This window comes from Neolamprologus multifasciatus, chromosome 12 (assembly GCF_963576455.1).
Source record: "Neolamprologus multifasciatus chromosome 12, fNeoMul1.2, whole genome shotgun sequence".
NCBI lineage: Eukaryota > Metazoa > Chordata > Actinopteri > Cichliformes > Cichlidae > Neolamprologus > Neolamprologus multifasciatus.
Genome location: NC_140450.1, coordinates 3,751,770 through 3,767,608, shown reverse-complemented (window position 1 = coordinate 3,767,608; position 15,839 = coordinate 3,751,770). Strand labels below are relative to the sequence as shown.

The window sequence follows — 15,839 nt, the reverse complement described above, 5'->3', positions numbered from 1 at the left end:
TTGAAGAGTCGTGAACTGCCAGTTACAGAGACGCCATGAGTTTCCCATAAATCAATAGGTGAAAATAATTTAAATTTATAATTTTTTAAACACGCCGCAAACTGAAGACAGCAGTGAAGTGCTGCTGTAACACCCAAATAACAACCGTCTATCAGCCTGACGGTGACCTTTAATCTGCAGGATATTTGTGTTAAAGAAAATCAAACAAGCAAACAAAAAACAGAGTGATAGAAAGTAAAACGTGATAATATTTTTGGATCTGTACTCCTTATTTCCACCACGTTATGAAAAAGCAAATATCAAAAAAAAAACAAAAAAAAACCACCGGGTAGGAAACGTTTCAGGACACGAGCTGAACAGAAACTGGTTCAAGCGCGCCATCAAGTGGTCTGTAAGCAAACTGCACAAGCGGAGATCCCACTGGGCAGCCATAACGAGTTAGGATATATATGTGGAAAACTAAAACCCTTAAATTATATGTAATTTAAGGGTTTTAGTTTTTAACGAGGCATCAGAATCATTATATGACTCATACCTGTAACCATGACAATATCCCTATATGACCATGGCTGATATTTAAATATATTTTTTTCTATTGTTTCTGAAAACTAAAATATCAACTGTGTCTCAAATCCACAGTGACACTGGTTCTTGGAGGAATGAATATTTGAACAGTAAAAGTACACAAGCATCAAAGAGTGTGGTAAAATATCACAGCCGTAGTTTTCCCAGTTCAAGTGTCAAAGGTTAAAAAGAAAACCACATCATCAGCACGCTGAAGCTCGGCGTCATTTCCCAGAAACCACTTGTATGAGGACACAGGGCCGCATGAGCCTGAAATGCTGAGTTTTCTGTATTTGTTCAGAACTCTATGGTGCCTGCAAAGCACAGTTCTCAGCTCTGCATAATTACTATTTAAGTGAAAACTTTGAAATGAGCATTTAAAGTAGGAAAACATAATTCTGGAGAAAATGGATCCCACTTCTTAGACAGACATCTGAAAATCTGTGTGAGGATAAGGTGTTAAAAACGTCTGCTTCTGGGTGAAAAACAGAAAGACGGATAAAAACTGCAACGCAGGATAAGAGAGGAAGGATGCCTGTTTAAATAAGCAGACAAATTATATTTATTAGGTTATCTTCTTGTGTAATGTAAAGCTTTAGGCTGAACTGCATCACTCAGGAGAGCAAAGAAAAACCAAACTAGAAGTGGAGCTGCAGTGAGAATGTGCTGGATGGAGAGCAAAAGCACACAAAGAGGTAGAGGCTGAGAGGAGTGGATACAGCAGGAATCTGCGAGGCTCACACGATGATAAATTACAAACCGGTGCACATGTCCGCATGTTGCATCTCATCTCAGAGCGACACACACCTCCCACTACAGCAATCCAAACAGGTCAATCTCACCGTAAAGGCATGCGATCGACGGGAAGCGAGGCCATCGTTAACTATCACCGCTCGCCCTCTCCTCACAGCCCGGACGCTCCTGTGATATTTTGCACCCTCGTGCTTCGCTGCTGGTGTCATCGTCCCTCTTGGGCCCCGGCTTCCCCCCGTGTCACATTTGTCACTGCATCACTCATCGCGGAGCAGCGCGGGACAGTTTATATCTCTGCTAAGCTGGCACTTCCATTTGGCCTCCTGCCCCGGTCACACTACATTTTTACATTTCAGGCATTTAGCTGACGCTGACATCTAGCAGGGAAATGAACAAACAGGTACAGCGACCTCAGACAAGTTCAGTTATTTGATAGGAAACATGGCTTCTGGACCCTTCTTTGGTTTTAGTTTGTTAGTCCAGCTTTAAAACTTACGATGCACAAGATGGGAAGATTTCTGCACATGTAAACTTAGAAGAAGAGAGCCAAGATTATTTTTGTTTAATGCTTCATGATAAACTCAGAGGACGAAAACTTCCTTTGGTTTAGCAGGTTTGTTCATGACTAAACCATAAGATGCTGCTTTGCTTCCTGTTTTTGTAACTGTCTCCTCCACCTGGGTTTATCTGTATTTACTTCTTTTTACCTGTGCCCAGTCTTCCTTCTATTTTCCCTTTCTAAATCCCACCTTTGGTCTTGTGTTCCTCTTTCTGTTGTTCTTCTGGATCTCTTTCTTTATAATAAGATGCTGAATGTAGTTATGAATGTAGTTATGAATGTAATTATGCTGACACAAAAGCACTGCTTTATCAGGACAAGAAGACCTCGACAGTAACACTCTTCAGTTTGACTTGTAGTAGTGGGGTTATTGATATTTAGTGGGGCTTGACTCTTGTGTCACTTGATGGGAGGAAATCAGGACAGAGGGGAGCGCTGTAGGTGGACTGCTGTCAAATTCAAATGTTGGCACTGATTTACAGAGATGGGCAGTAATCTGTAATCTGATTACTTTTTAAGTAAAGTAAGTAAATTACTATTGAAAAAACGGTAATTAGATTACCGTTACTTTCCCGTAGGAAAAAAAAAAATCACGTTACTAAAACCGTGATTTTTTTGCGAGAATGTCTCATGACAGTGACGTAAGCGAGTGCTACGTTTGTGACAACAGCTGTGTGCAGATCAACAATGGATCATATATCGAGTGCAGAGAGAGTATGAGCGTGCAGCGTTTAAAGCGTGGAAGTACTGACCTTACTTTGAGTTTGATTCCATAAAAACATTAGTGTCCGTTGTGCGTGGGAAGAAAACTTCTTTTTACAGCGAAAAAAACCCCTAAACTTCCGAGCAAGCACCGAGTAGCTACGACGTAATGGGAAACTCACAGAGAAACTCGCGGATTCTTCCACTGACCGCAGCACACCTGCACCAGGGTAACCCTCCGCCTACCCCACTCCTGCTTTACAGGTGAAAATAGAGCAACAGGACCGCTAGTCTTTGACTTTATTTATTTTCTGCTGTGTTTTACTTGCATCTATTTGAAAGACTGAGTGTAAACACACAAAATATTTTATTTTATGTGCTGGAATGTGCAGAAAATCGGTTTAAATATTAAACTAATTTTTTCCAGTCAGAGAATGTTGCATATAATTTAATTTGTACTTGATGCATAAAGTTAAAAGATTAAAACTAATAAAACAAGTTAAAAAAAAGAGACTTTTCCATTTGATTACATTTTGTATGATGGATTATGTAGAAAAAGTAGAATTGGGCTGAAAGATCTATCGCTTTATCACCTATTCTGGTTGTAAATCATGTTTTTAAGAAGTAACTAAGTAACCAAGTAATTAATTACTTTTGAAAATAAGTAATCAGTAAAGTAACAGGATTACTTTTTGGGGGAAGTAATCAGTAATTAGTTACTGATTACTTTTTTCAAGTAACTTGACCAACACTGCTGATTTATTTCCTTCTAAAGGTTTCTGCATGATGTAGCTTTACTTATATATTCCTGTAATGTTAACTACGAAAAGTCAACACTGCATCTCTCTGTGCTAACTGCTGCCTGATCACATATGTTGTCAGAAAGTCGTCAGTTAAAATTTTCCCGAGTTGTGACTTTGCCTCAGATTTTAGTGAAACACATTCCTTCATTTCACTGAGACACAGCGATCCACCCCGAGTTACATTTCAGTGCAGTATGGTATGAAGTTTATTCTGATGCAGCTATGGAGACACCACACCAGCGTGTAAAAACATGTCTTCTGCAATCATGGACCTATTACTGTAATGAATGACAGTAACTACAGTACAGTAGTCTCATGTTTTTCTAACCATTGCAGCTTTAGTGAAGGTGCTGCAGACACATCCGGTTAGAGCTGCTGTGAAACCTGACGCTGAACCTATAAATGAAACCACATTGAAGGTTTCTATTGTAGGAGTCCCAGTAACCTCTTGCTTATATTAAGAATAATTCCAGTGGACACGCTTTTTAAAAACTTAGCATGTTTCGTATTCTCTGCGACCGACACTGAAAAAGCTGTGCAGTAAAACGTGGTTTCAAACTGACTTTTGACGATCTCAGAGTAACAGGAGCCACTAACGTTGCTCCTGGAGCATGTGCTGAGCTCAGGAGCTCCAAACACAGGTGTCCTGTGTGCGCAAAGGGTTGGGACATCGAGCTAACAAGGCTGTGAAAGAAAAGCTCAGATCAGAAGTATCGATTTCACACAGCGCGAGTCCTGGCCTGCGGCCCTGCTTACAAACGCAAGCTGTTTTCAAGTCCTAATCCAGGGTTTACGCAAGGCCAGCTCCTCATGCTGCTATCTGATGTGATGTCGCTGTCATATCATTATTTTGTGAATGTCTAAATATACACAAACAGCACCATCTCCTGTGCACTCGCGCTATTTCTGACTCACAATGCACTCAATCTACAGGTCTGCTGACAGGGACAAATTTACACGTCAAGCCCACCCCGTGCATCTCGCTCTCTCTCTGAGACGCTACCTGTCGTCTGATTCTCAGATTCTTCAAATCGTGGCAAAGAGTCTGCAGATAGGACTGCAAGGCTGGCAAACAGGTGGCTACATACAGTATACACAGCTGCACCTTGTTAAAAAAACAGCAGTATAATATAAAAGACCCTTAATAAAATTTACATTTATAGGTACATAGGAAGTCATAGGACTCAACAGGACAACAAAATATGACCTCCTATTTTACCAGGTTAAGAAAAATAGAAATATTGCAATATTAACATTGTAATTTCTCCAGCTTGAGCATACATGGTCTTAAAAGCATTGGGTTAGACTGCTGGTGAATGCTTTGAATGCTATATATGTTAAAAGTTAAAGCTAAGAGAAATAATCTACAAATGAAACAAAAAGCACTGAAACATTTTTGTAATTAAACACAATGATATTTGTGGACGTTAATGTTTTAAACTGAATTTTATCAGGAGAAAATCATTTAATCTTCACTTAAAAATAACTAATAAAAAAATAAAATTAACTAACTTCACATTAAGAGAACTGGGATAATTCCAAGAACACTATAAACACCTTTTTCAGGAGGAACCAGAGATGTGCTGCTCATGGTGACTGTTGTTATTTAGGTTTGGTAGAGTAAGTAAAATATAAGATCATAGATTTTCTGCGTTTTGAGGATTTCTTGGTTCTTGGTTGAATCTACTTTCAGCTGCTCCCTTACAAGCCTTTCACTAGAGGTGACCACAGCTCTGCATGTTTGATTTTGCAGATTATTTTTAATTTCTGTCTCCTGTTTCCCTCATTTACACGACCTAATTCGTATAAAACTTTCTCTTAGCTGAAATTATCCATGAATTCTGTTAGAAGGCTAAATAACAACATTAAATATATTCATTTTTGGGGGGGACAACACTTACATGAAACCACTACACTCAACATATCCTGTTTCAGGCTGATATAAGCATGATGAGCTTTGAAGGGAACGGAGAAAAAGCACCGAATGTGGAAGAAAGAAGTGTAAAAGACAAACAGTGACAGGACCATTTTGGGTGTAGATGTTCATATGTTGATAACCTTACCCTGTAGCTGAAGGTTGGAGGTGTGTGTGTGTGTGCATGTGGTACAGTGACTGGAACCAAACCTCAGAAAACAGTTACGCAATTTTTTAATGATACACATAGAAAACAAAGCTACTTGGTAAAAAGTGGTTACAGACAAATTTGTTGTGTAACACTGATTGTAGTGATTGTTGTGAAAGTAATGACTGGTTGTGTATTTTCAGCATACTGGTCACATGATGTAGAGACGGAGCGTCACGCAGCCGGAGCCAGCGACTCTGAATGTGGTCGTATTACTTTGTTACACATTCTGCTGCTGAGGCCCCCCTCCTCCGTCCTTTTGAAGCACATCTCCATAACAGCCATAGCACACAGTTTTCGTTGAGACCCGGTTGGCATGTTGTCCCCCCCCCCCTCACATGTCATGAAAGTCAACCCAACTTTATCAGTCACAGTAATGACCGCAGTGCTGCATGACTCTGTGCTTCTTGGCTCAAGATGAATGTTGGCCTGTAGTGTGCCCATCTTTCTAGGACGATGGCTACAACTGCACGCGATATCTTACTTCTTTACCACCAGTAGCCGTCCACTTTGAACTCACGACGACATCAGCGACACACACAAACACCCGCTAGGCAGTTAAAAGTGCACAAAAAGAAATAAAACAATCTGAATGTGGATGATTTGCAAAATTTGACAAAAGTCATCAGGTGAAGAGTGAGGAAGAAAATCGGATTTAAAACCGTGTCAGAACTGTACTTAAAAAGCAGTTATGTGAGCCTGGATATTACAAACCAAGCAAGGACTTGAACAGAGCATTAACCAGAAAAGGACACTGTAAAATCCACAGGTTTCAGATACTCTGGACCACCATATACGATGTAAACAGATCAGCAGCAGACAGAAAAAATGACAGATGATTATTTTTTTTCTTAATTCAATTTATTTTATTGATATAAATATGTCACAACAACAGTTGGTAAAGATTCTACAATGACACGGAGAAAACCCAACAATCAAACGACCCCTATGAGCAAACTTTGCGACAGTGGAAAGGAAAAACTCCTTTTAACAGGAAGAAACCTCTAACACAACAAAGCTCAGGGAGGGGTGGTCGTCTGCTACCAGTTGGGATGATGGGAGGAAGACGGGACAAAAGACATGCTGTGGACGAGAGCTGGAGAGTCTTTCTTTGGGAAATGAGTGGCTGGACTTCCATGACTATGACCCACACTGACCAGCACCCAGTGTTGGGGAGTAACGGAATACATGCACTGTATTTTTAAAATACAAAATTTGAGTAACTGTATTCCGTTACAGTTACGTTTAAAACAGAAAAGTTACTTTTTGGCAATAAATGGATTACACGGCGGCCTTTTCCTGTTCCATATTGTAGCAGGTCATTGTATGTTAGGCTATACCCTATTTTTGGTAATTCCACGCGGGTGGAAACCCAAAAAAAACACACATTAAGAGGCTCAAATGCCTGTGTCATAATCTCCCGTCTCATAATGACATGAAGAAATATTTTTAAAAATTATTTAATATGAAGGCAACAGGCAGAGTTTTACAGGCATCGACCTAAAGCATGTAGCCTCATGGGCAGTGTAGTCCGTGCTGCAGGGAGAATGGACTGCCATACCCGTTATGTGAGTGGAAAAGTACGAGCTGTCATCGAGCAGAAACGGGAGCTGGAAGCATGTAAATATAATAATAACCACTGCAGCCAAGAAGAGTGCCTGACGAGCCCAGTTGTAAGTAAGCTATTAAGACTCGACTGTACACCGTGTTCGTGTTTTCCTCTGAAACAATAAGTTCCGTTGGAGCAGCCTTTCAACGCCTCTCTCTGTCTCTCGCTAGCAAAGTTGACTCAGACAACAAAGTAAAGCTAGTTTTCAGCACCAACATATTAGCTGGAGATCCCTTTACTACAGCTCAGAGCCGCGAATAGTTTTCTATACGAGATCGCTGCAAAAAGTGCAGCTTTACCTAACGTCCGATCTTTGCTTTACGCCGTAAACAGATACCGTAAAGTTTACAGTATCTGTTGTTTGTTTAGCCTCTGCCTTTGGTGAAAGCTATCAAAGTAAAAAGTGTAGCTTCTGCTTTTGCTATCTGGATTTATTAATATTTTCTATACTGCAAATAATGACCAAAAAATACATAAAACTCAATATCAAGTCCTGGTCTTGCTTTCTCTTGCGTGATGTTGGTTAAATGATTTAGAAAGAACAAATTAGAAGGAAAAAGTGCTGATAAAAAATTATATTTATATTACCTGCCTGTTGAATTGATTTGTTGTCAGGCACACATGCACACAGCGGCATCTAGTGAAAATGCGACCGAGGCTGGAATAGATAAAAGAGCATTAGCATTTTATCAGGATGTGACTTTTTCTCCAGTTCACATTATTATTTCTGATTACTCCGTTTATAATTATCTTTTGAAATTCCATCCTTTCATTTCTTTTCCTTATCCAAAGTTTGGCCATGATGGCGCCAGGCTAAGTGCAATATCCCAGATGTCTCTTTTGCCAGGGATCCTACGATGCTCCCAACCCAGACAATATCTATTTTCTCTGCAGAGAGTTGCAAGTTTACTCTGGGTCTCCTCCCAACTGGGTGTGCTTGGGAAACCACTAAGAGAATTCACACCGGAAGCATGATAATCAGAAGCCTGGACCACCTCAGCTGAGTACTTTTGAAGTGAAGGAGCTACAACTCTACTCCGAGGTTTCTTGCTAAACAGCCTAGCCACCATAAAGAGGACACTCATTTCAGATGCTTCTACCCAGAAGTCATGACAATCGCATTAATGCAGATGCAAATCAGTCTGCAGTTTCAGCAAAACACTGTTTTCTGATAGAGATGGTGGATTGTCCCACCATCAGTTGGATGGAGTTGTTACACCAACCAACAGAGTTAAAGATTTTTAGCCTCTAGTTCCTAACCTTGTTCATTTGTAACTGCTCAGAACTCCAACAGGCCATCACCAATTACGCATTTTAGTTGGAAGTGAAATAAAAGGACGTATTTAGAGAAAATTTTGCTCCTAGAAATCTCTGTGGAGGCTCATCCTCCTACTGAAAGTCCTACTTTCAGGAAATATACCCAACCTGCTCCAGTTCCAGATGCCGCGTGTTGTTGTAAGTTCTACTTTTAGATATGTATTCGGTGACTGAAGAGCATTTTCCTCTTGTCAAAACCATTAGTACATCAAGATGAAAGAAAACGAAAAGGCCGCATAAACACATATGTTAATCCTGAACTGTCAAGACTTTGTTTTGTGGGAGTGCGTGCGTGTGTGTACGCTGGGAGTTCAAGTGTGTGATTAGACCCAGTGAAAGCTCCAAATGAAGATGTATGGTGGCCCAGGGGTGGGCCAGATTCAGAGGTGGATAATGGATTAGTGAAGATCAGTGTTGCTCAGTCTGGCTGTTTCCTGTGAGGAAAAACAGACCAGATTTATCTTCCGTCCTCCAACCCACGGCCACCCAGGCACCACTTAAAGTGAAAAAAAGGATCTGTGTCTCATGTGTAAATGTCTTTAGAAGCGACTTTATCTGTGGAAAAATGGATGTATCATCGTGAGTTGACCAGAACAGAAAGAATAAAGGGAGAGTTTCTGTTTTGATTGCTGGCAGATGTGTTTCTGGCATTTCAGGAGAAGTGAAAAATGCTAAGATTTAAGTTTTTGCTGCTCCCCCCCCCCCCCCCCCCCCCCCTTTTAGTGCTTTTGGAATAGGGTTGTACCTGGCTCCAATTTGGAAATGTGCATAATGGAGTTTTATGTGTCAGCTGGTATGTGACACAGGGTTAAAATGTAATCCATTTTTGACTGAAAACGAGTCCATAAACACTTAAATTCCAGCTGTCAGCTGGAATTTGAAGCACACAAACTGGTTTGTGCCTGCACCAGCTACAGGCACAAACAGCTCCATTCCTTTCTGCTGGATGAGCTCCAAGTCTAGGATTGCAATCAGCTGCTTTTCAGCTGTTTTACCAGGAGCTGAGGACCTCCAATAAAGTCTCCACAGGGAACGTTTCAGCACCTGAAATCCATCCAAGCAGTACACTTCCACACCTTAGTCTCAGCAACTACACCAGAGCTCTGCAGGAATCTGATCTGGGTGGACATGGCTGGTCTGCTTACTCGTGCAGTTTCACTCTCTATGTGTGCACAGAAAGCTGTTTTATGCATATGTGAACTATAGGGCAACCTTTTCTATTCTTGGCTTATACTTTCCTAAATTAGTACAACTTATTGTGACTCAAATCCAGGCTCCGCAGCAGCGACTCTAGCCTACAGCACATGAGTCACCTGTTCAACCAGATGAGCTATAGCAGCACCATCAGTTGAGAATCTTGGCCAAGGAATGAGCCACCCTGAATGGCTGCCAATGTGGTACAACGAAGGCCAATAAAAAGCTTTTCATTGTAGAAAATCATCCTGATCAGGAGATCTCTCTGTTCTAAATCCAGTTGCAACAAAACGAAGAGCTGCAACGTGTGTGTGCACCGTCTACGCGCATCGACTGCAAAAAACACACGTGCAACACACAAAACTGCCCCTCATGTGTTGTACAGACTGGCACAAAGTGCCCATTTGTTCAGTGGTGATCTGTGCAGATTGACATGAATCTGTTCAATATATGATTAATTTCAAAGAACCAAACATCAGTAATGATGAGAAACCTCCTTCTGCTTATTTGTGGAAAATAAACATGATTTTTCTTCCATCCATGTCTCGGTTATGGTTGAATTTTTCTCTCTTTTAATTAGATTTTATCACAAAAACCGAATAACTCTTTTATTCATAAATGTGCTCTAACAGTTAACCATATATTTGTTGTTAACAGAGATGGGCAGTAACGCGTTACTGTAATCTGATTACTTTTTCAGGTACCGAGTAAAGTAGGGGATTACTATTGCAAAAACGGTAATTAGATTACCGTTACTTTCCCGTAGGAAAAAAAAAATCACGTTACTAAAACCGTGATTTTTTTTGCGAGAATGTCTCATGACAGTGACGTAAGCGGGTGCGACGTTCGTGACAACAGCTGTGTGCAGATCAACAATGGATCATATATCGAGTGCGGAGAGAGTATGAGCGTGCAGCGTTTAAAGCGTGGAAGTACTGACCTTACTTTGAGTTTGATTCCATAAAAAGTGACAAAAACATTAGTGTCCGTTGTGCGTGGGAAGAAAACTTCTTTTTACAGCGAAAAAAACCCCTAAACTTCCAAACAAGCACCGAGTAGCTACGACGTAATGGGAAACTCACAGAGAAACTCGCGTATCCTTCCACTGACCGCTGCACACCTGCACCAGGGTAACCCTCCGCCTACCCCACTCCTGCTTTACAGGTGAAAATAGAGCAACAGGACCGCTAGTCTTTGACTTTATTTATTTTCTGCTGTGTTTTACTTGCATCTATTTGAAAGACTGAGTGTAAACACACAAAAAATATTTTATGTGCTGGAATGTGCAGAAAATAAGTTTAAATGTTAAACTAATTTCTTCCAGTCAGAGAATGTTGCATATAATTAAATTTTTGCTTGATGCATAAAGTTAAAAGATTAAAACTAATAAAACAAGTTTTAAAAAGAGACTTTTCCATTTGATTACATTTTGTATGATGATTATGTAGAAAAAGTAGAATTGGGCTGAAAGATCTATCACTTTATCACCTATTCAGGTTGTAAATTGTGTTTTTAAAAAGTAACTAAGTAACTAAGTAATTAATTACTTTTGAAAATAAGTAATCAGTAAAGTAACGGGATTACTTTTTGGGGGAAGTAATCGGTAATTAGTTACCGATTGCTTTTTTCAAGTAACTTGACCAACACTGGTTGTGAATTGCTTGGAACTGGGATATAGTAAATTTGTTACTATTAGATAAGTTGTGCATTGAGAGTGTATTGAATTAATACCCTAATAATGCGGCGTGTCCATCAGAGAATGAAAACAAACCTAAAACTTACCATTTCTGAACAATAGAAACTACGCTGAAATGAGAAAACTGGCTCTGGAAACTCGCTGAAGCTGAAGCAGCTGAGACCACACACACACACACACACACACACACACACACACACACACACACACACACACACACACACCCTTCCTTTCAGTGCTGACAGGTGGAGTATTTGTAACAAGTGAACAGGTGCTGCTTTGTGGCTCCACCAGGAGACAGTGAACTGAGAAATCCAACAACAAACAAGCAGCGGTGTTCTTGTCCTGCTAATTACCGTGAGAGCTCTTTGATGATAACCTTAGTCTGAAGTTTGGTTAAAAAGCTCCTGAGCCCAGGTTTTGCAGATCACATGCAAATTTTTCAATTCCCCCTCTGTGACCTTCCTTTTTCCTCAAACTACTAAATTTCTTCTAATTTCTCAAAGCTGTCTTTCAGAGCCAGCCTTGAACTTCGGTTAAAGGGAAAGTTCAGGGAAAATGGAGATCCGCTGGGACTCAAAGAGGTCACCAGCAGACTTAACAACACAGCCAGTGGCAACTACTGGACATCTCGGCGAGGCTCCCGAGAACTTCTGATGGTAAGAAAGCACCGATGAGGGTGAACCACAGCATGTTTGTGGATTCAGTGAAACACTTGACGTAACACTTCTAAAAGTCAATACAATCAGCTGGCAGTAATTTATTTCTGTGTGGCCTCTTCCCACTGCTGGGCATGCCTGCATTCTTGTGCAAAGTAGTATAAACACTGTAAATCATATATGGACACAGCTGATGACTATGAGAATAACTTGGCTGACCCCTTTAGTCATAGATGAAGCTTTGGGCAAGCCACCACTGAAAGGCCCGATGAACCATCCTAAAATATTAAGTGACCAAAGAAAGTGTACACACCAACTGAGAGTCCACAAGTAATTTCACTCCCACGAACGAGCTCAGAAGCAGAATAATATACAACAATCTGAGGCACAGCTCATTAATTTTGACCCATACATGGATGCTGAAACGAATACATGTGTTCATATCAGTGTAGGTCTGAAACTACAAAGCTTTAAGCTTTATGTGGTTACTTTTATCTCACATTAGTTACATTTTGGGTTCTCTAGACCAAAATACTAAATTTTGCTCTACAAGGGCCTGATATCCACCTACGAGGACGTGATACTGCCACTGCTCCATCGAATTTTAAAACGAACGTCCTCATATGTGGATCTCACAGCGCTGTACTGAAAACCTGTTGGTGATTGCTATGATTGCCACAGTGACCCAAACTGGTAACAGATACTATTTTTCTTTACAGTTAAAGTTGCAGCTTTTGAAGTGTGTTCATTGTAGCAGTAAGGCATGCGTTTTACTTTGAAGGGTCCTGGTTTGCATCATGTTTCAAGTATTGAGTCAGTGTTTGGAGGCAAATCAGTGTCTTCATGTAAAATATTCCTCCTCCTCAGATACATCGTCCGGACAAATTTAAAAAAAGAAAGAAGAAAAAGTGCAAAGATCATAAAGAAGAAGAAAAGTCAGAGAAAAAAGCACAGAAAGAAAACAAAGAAATAATGACTAACTTTATAAATAAAAGTATTTGTAGGTATATTCAGTCCCCACTTGATTAAAAAAACTGATTTATTTATAGATTCATTACATCCTTATTTAGCAGGTCGTAGTGTTTCTAACGTTTCACACCACTTGTAGCACAGTCAGCCCAACTTATACATGAGACAGAAGTCTTTTCTAATCTCACTTTTGTAACATTATTCTCTTTTTCCTTTTCCATTTTTAGTCCAAAAACAGATCCCTTGTTGATTATTAGCTTGAAAGACATTCAGAAATCCTTACATTTTTTCCGTTAAGGTTCTCAAGTAACATAAATGAGATCATTGGCACATATTCATTTTGCCAAGCCATCCAATAAAATGGACTTTTTCCTTATTAAGAATTTAGTCTGTAGCAACTTTGTTGATATTGTGATTCTTCCAAAATCCTATGTGTCCATGTCCACGCCCACTGGGAATGCTGTTAAACTGGGTTTCCATTTTTTGATAACAGTTCTACAACACCTGATGGAACTACATGCATCCCATACATCTTTTCAAACCCAGAGTTGTACTCATAATAATACTGTAGTACGACTGCTGTCACACGTCTTCAATCTAAGCACATCTGTATGGTGCCAGCATCATCCATAGGACATAATGTCAATGTGAGACCATACCTGTACTTTTCCGTACTTTATATGAATCTTATGACCTTAAATATTGAGTTTGCATTGCAGATATTTTGACTTGCCACAGTAGGTCTGCCATTGAGTCACCTACTTAAGTAGGTAAGTAGAATAAGCAGAGTCTCACAGATATATCAGTAGGTACATATATAATAGCTAATATTGATAATATTGATAATACTGATGTCCCTCTCTGGCCATTTACAGTTTGTTCAATTATATATCCACAGATCACAACCTACTTCAATTAACTCCGGTGTACCCCAAGGCTCTGTCCTGGGGCCTTTGCTTTTTCATTATTTATCTCCTACTTCTAGGTAATATATTCAGGAAATATAATGTAATTTCACCTTTACGTAGATGACACCCAGCTCTATTTCTCTTCCGAACCCACAGCTACTCTCCCATTAACATCCATTTCTGATCGTTTAAGTAAAATCAAAGTTTGTTTTACTCATAACTTTCATAAAACAGAATTTATTCTAATGGGCTAATCTAAACCATCTCAAGCCAAACGTTTTTCATTATTTATTATTAACTTTGTTGTCACACCTTCCCCTCAGGTTAATAGTTTGGGTGCCATCCTCGACAGTACTCTCTCCTTCACCACTATCACTCTGCTTATTTTCATCTTCGCAAAATTAGTCGCCTTCATCCTTCAATTACTCCAAACAGTACCGCCATGCTTGTCAATGCTGTTGTCACATCTCGTTGATGTTATTATAATTCTTTTCTGTACAGTCTTCCTCATAAATCTCTCCATAAACTGCTGTTACTTCAGAATTCAGCTGCTCGTATTATATCCAGAACCAGAAGACCTGTGGTTAAACAACTCCATGTTATCCATATTTATCTGATCTTCTCCATACATACCCTCTCGTACACTCTGCTCCTCTTCAGCGTCTCTTTTGTCTGTTCCATCTGCTCACCTGACTATTATGGGACTAAGAGTCTTTAGTTGTTCTGGCCCAAGACTTTGGAAGGATTTCCACCAGATCTCCGGACCATGAACTCTCTTTCTACTTTACATTTTGTCTTTAAAAACCCATCTGTTCACAACAGCATACCCTTCATTAATACTTGTCTTACTCTATTGTTATGTTGGTTGGTTTTATAGTTGTGATTTTATTTATTTATTTATTTGTTTTTATTTTGCTGGGTCTTTAAAAGCACCTATTATTATTATTACTACTACTACTGCTGGGATTTATGACGGCTGATTTTTAAAATTAATGAGACAGGATCAAAGAGACAGGAGAAGCACTCTTATACCTTGTTATGAGTGTTGGGGTTGCTGTAATTTGTCCACCAGAGGGCACTGTGCAATTTCCCACGTGGCAACACGATGACCAGCTGATCCGAGCAATGCTAGAGTCTGTAAATGAGTAATTTACAAGTTCTTTGTGACAAAAACAAAACACACGTCCTTAAAATCTCACGTCTGTCTGGCTCTACTAGTGAGCCATCACAGTGAACCACTATTCACACAAGCAGGACCTTCCTGTTTCCATGATGGAATGTAGACATTGTTGCTCTTTGCTCTTTGATCTAGAGCTCAAATGCTAAAGCTTGAGAATGATTTTATAAAACTTTTTGTTTTCTGTGAGCATTAACATAATAAAACTGTCTTTCCCCCTCACACTGATGCCCGTGCAGACCGTCTGAGCACCACACAACATCAGAGGACCATTGCCATTAATTTGACGACTGAGACCTTAGCTGTTCGGATGCTCCCAAACACACCCTCACATTGATCACCGTCAGTGGGCTCAGACGGCTCAGGGGTGTAGCAGAACCTGCTGTCTGCTGTTTGCTTAGACTTAAAAGCTGCTAAAAGCTGGGATCAATCGGGCGGGAGAATCAATCAGGATCATCCATGTTTATACGACTCAGGAGGATTACCTCACTGTTACTGGAATGGCCTCACAAGAATGGCTGCCCATTAGAACAGTGGGACTAAACACTGCCCTGCTGTTTACATAAAACGTAATGTTGGCCCGGCCTTGGCTCTGTGTGCCAGAGACAATTAGAACTCTATACAGCCTGTAATCCACAGCCGGGCGCAAGCTAATCAAATTCAGACATAGCTGGGCCCCTGAAAACAATGAGGGATGAGATTACGACGAATGTGTGTGAAGATAGAAAATTAATAAGCTTAATACAAAACACGTGCTAGGGTGACCAAGAGTCAGAGAGCACAGGTTCAGATGGACGATTTTAAAC

The 15,839-nt window shown here is 40.1% G+C and overlaps 1 long non-coding RNA gene across 1 annotated transcript in view; it reads left to right on the top strand.

The window, feature by feature from the left end:
- The window catches only part of LOC146506184 (uncharacterized), a 351,963-nt gene that overhangs the window by 22,051 nt on the left and 314,073 nt on the right, over positions 1–15,839 (top strand). The gene's annotated exons all lie outside the window — the stretch shown is intronic.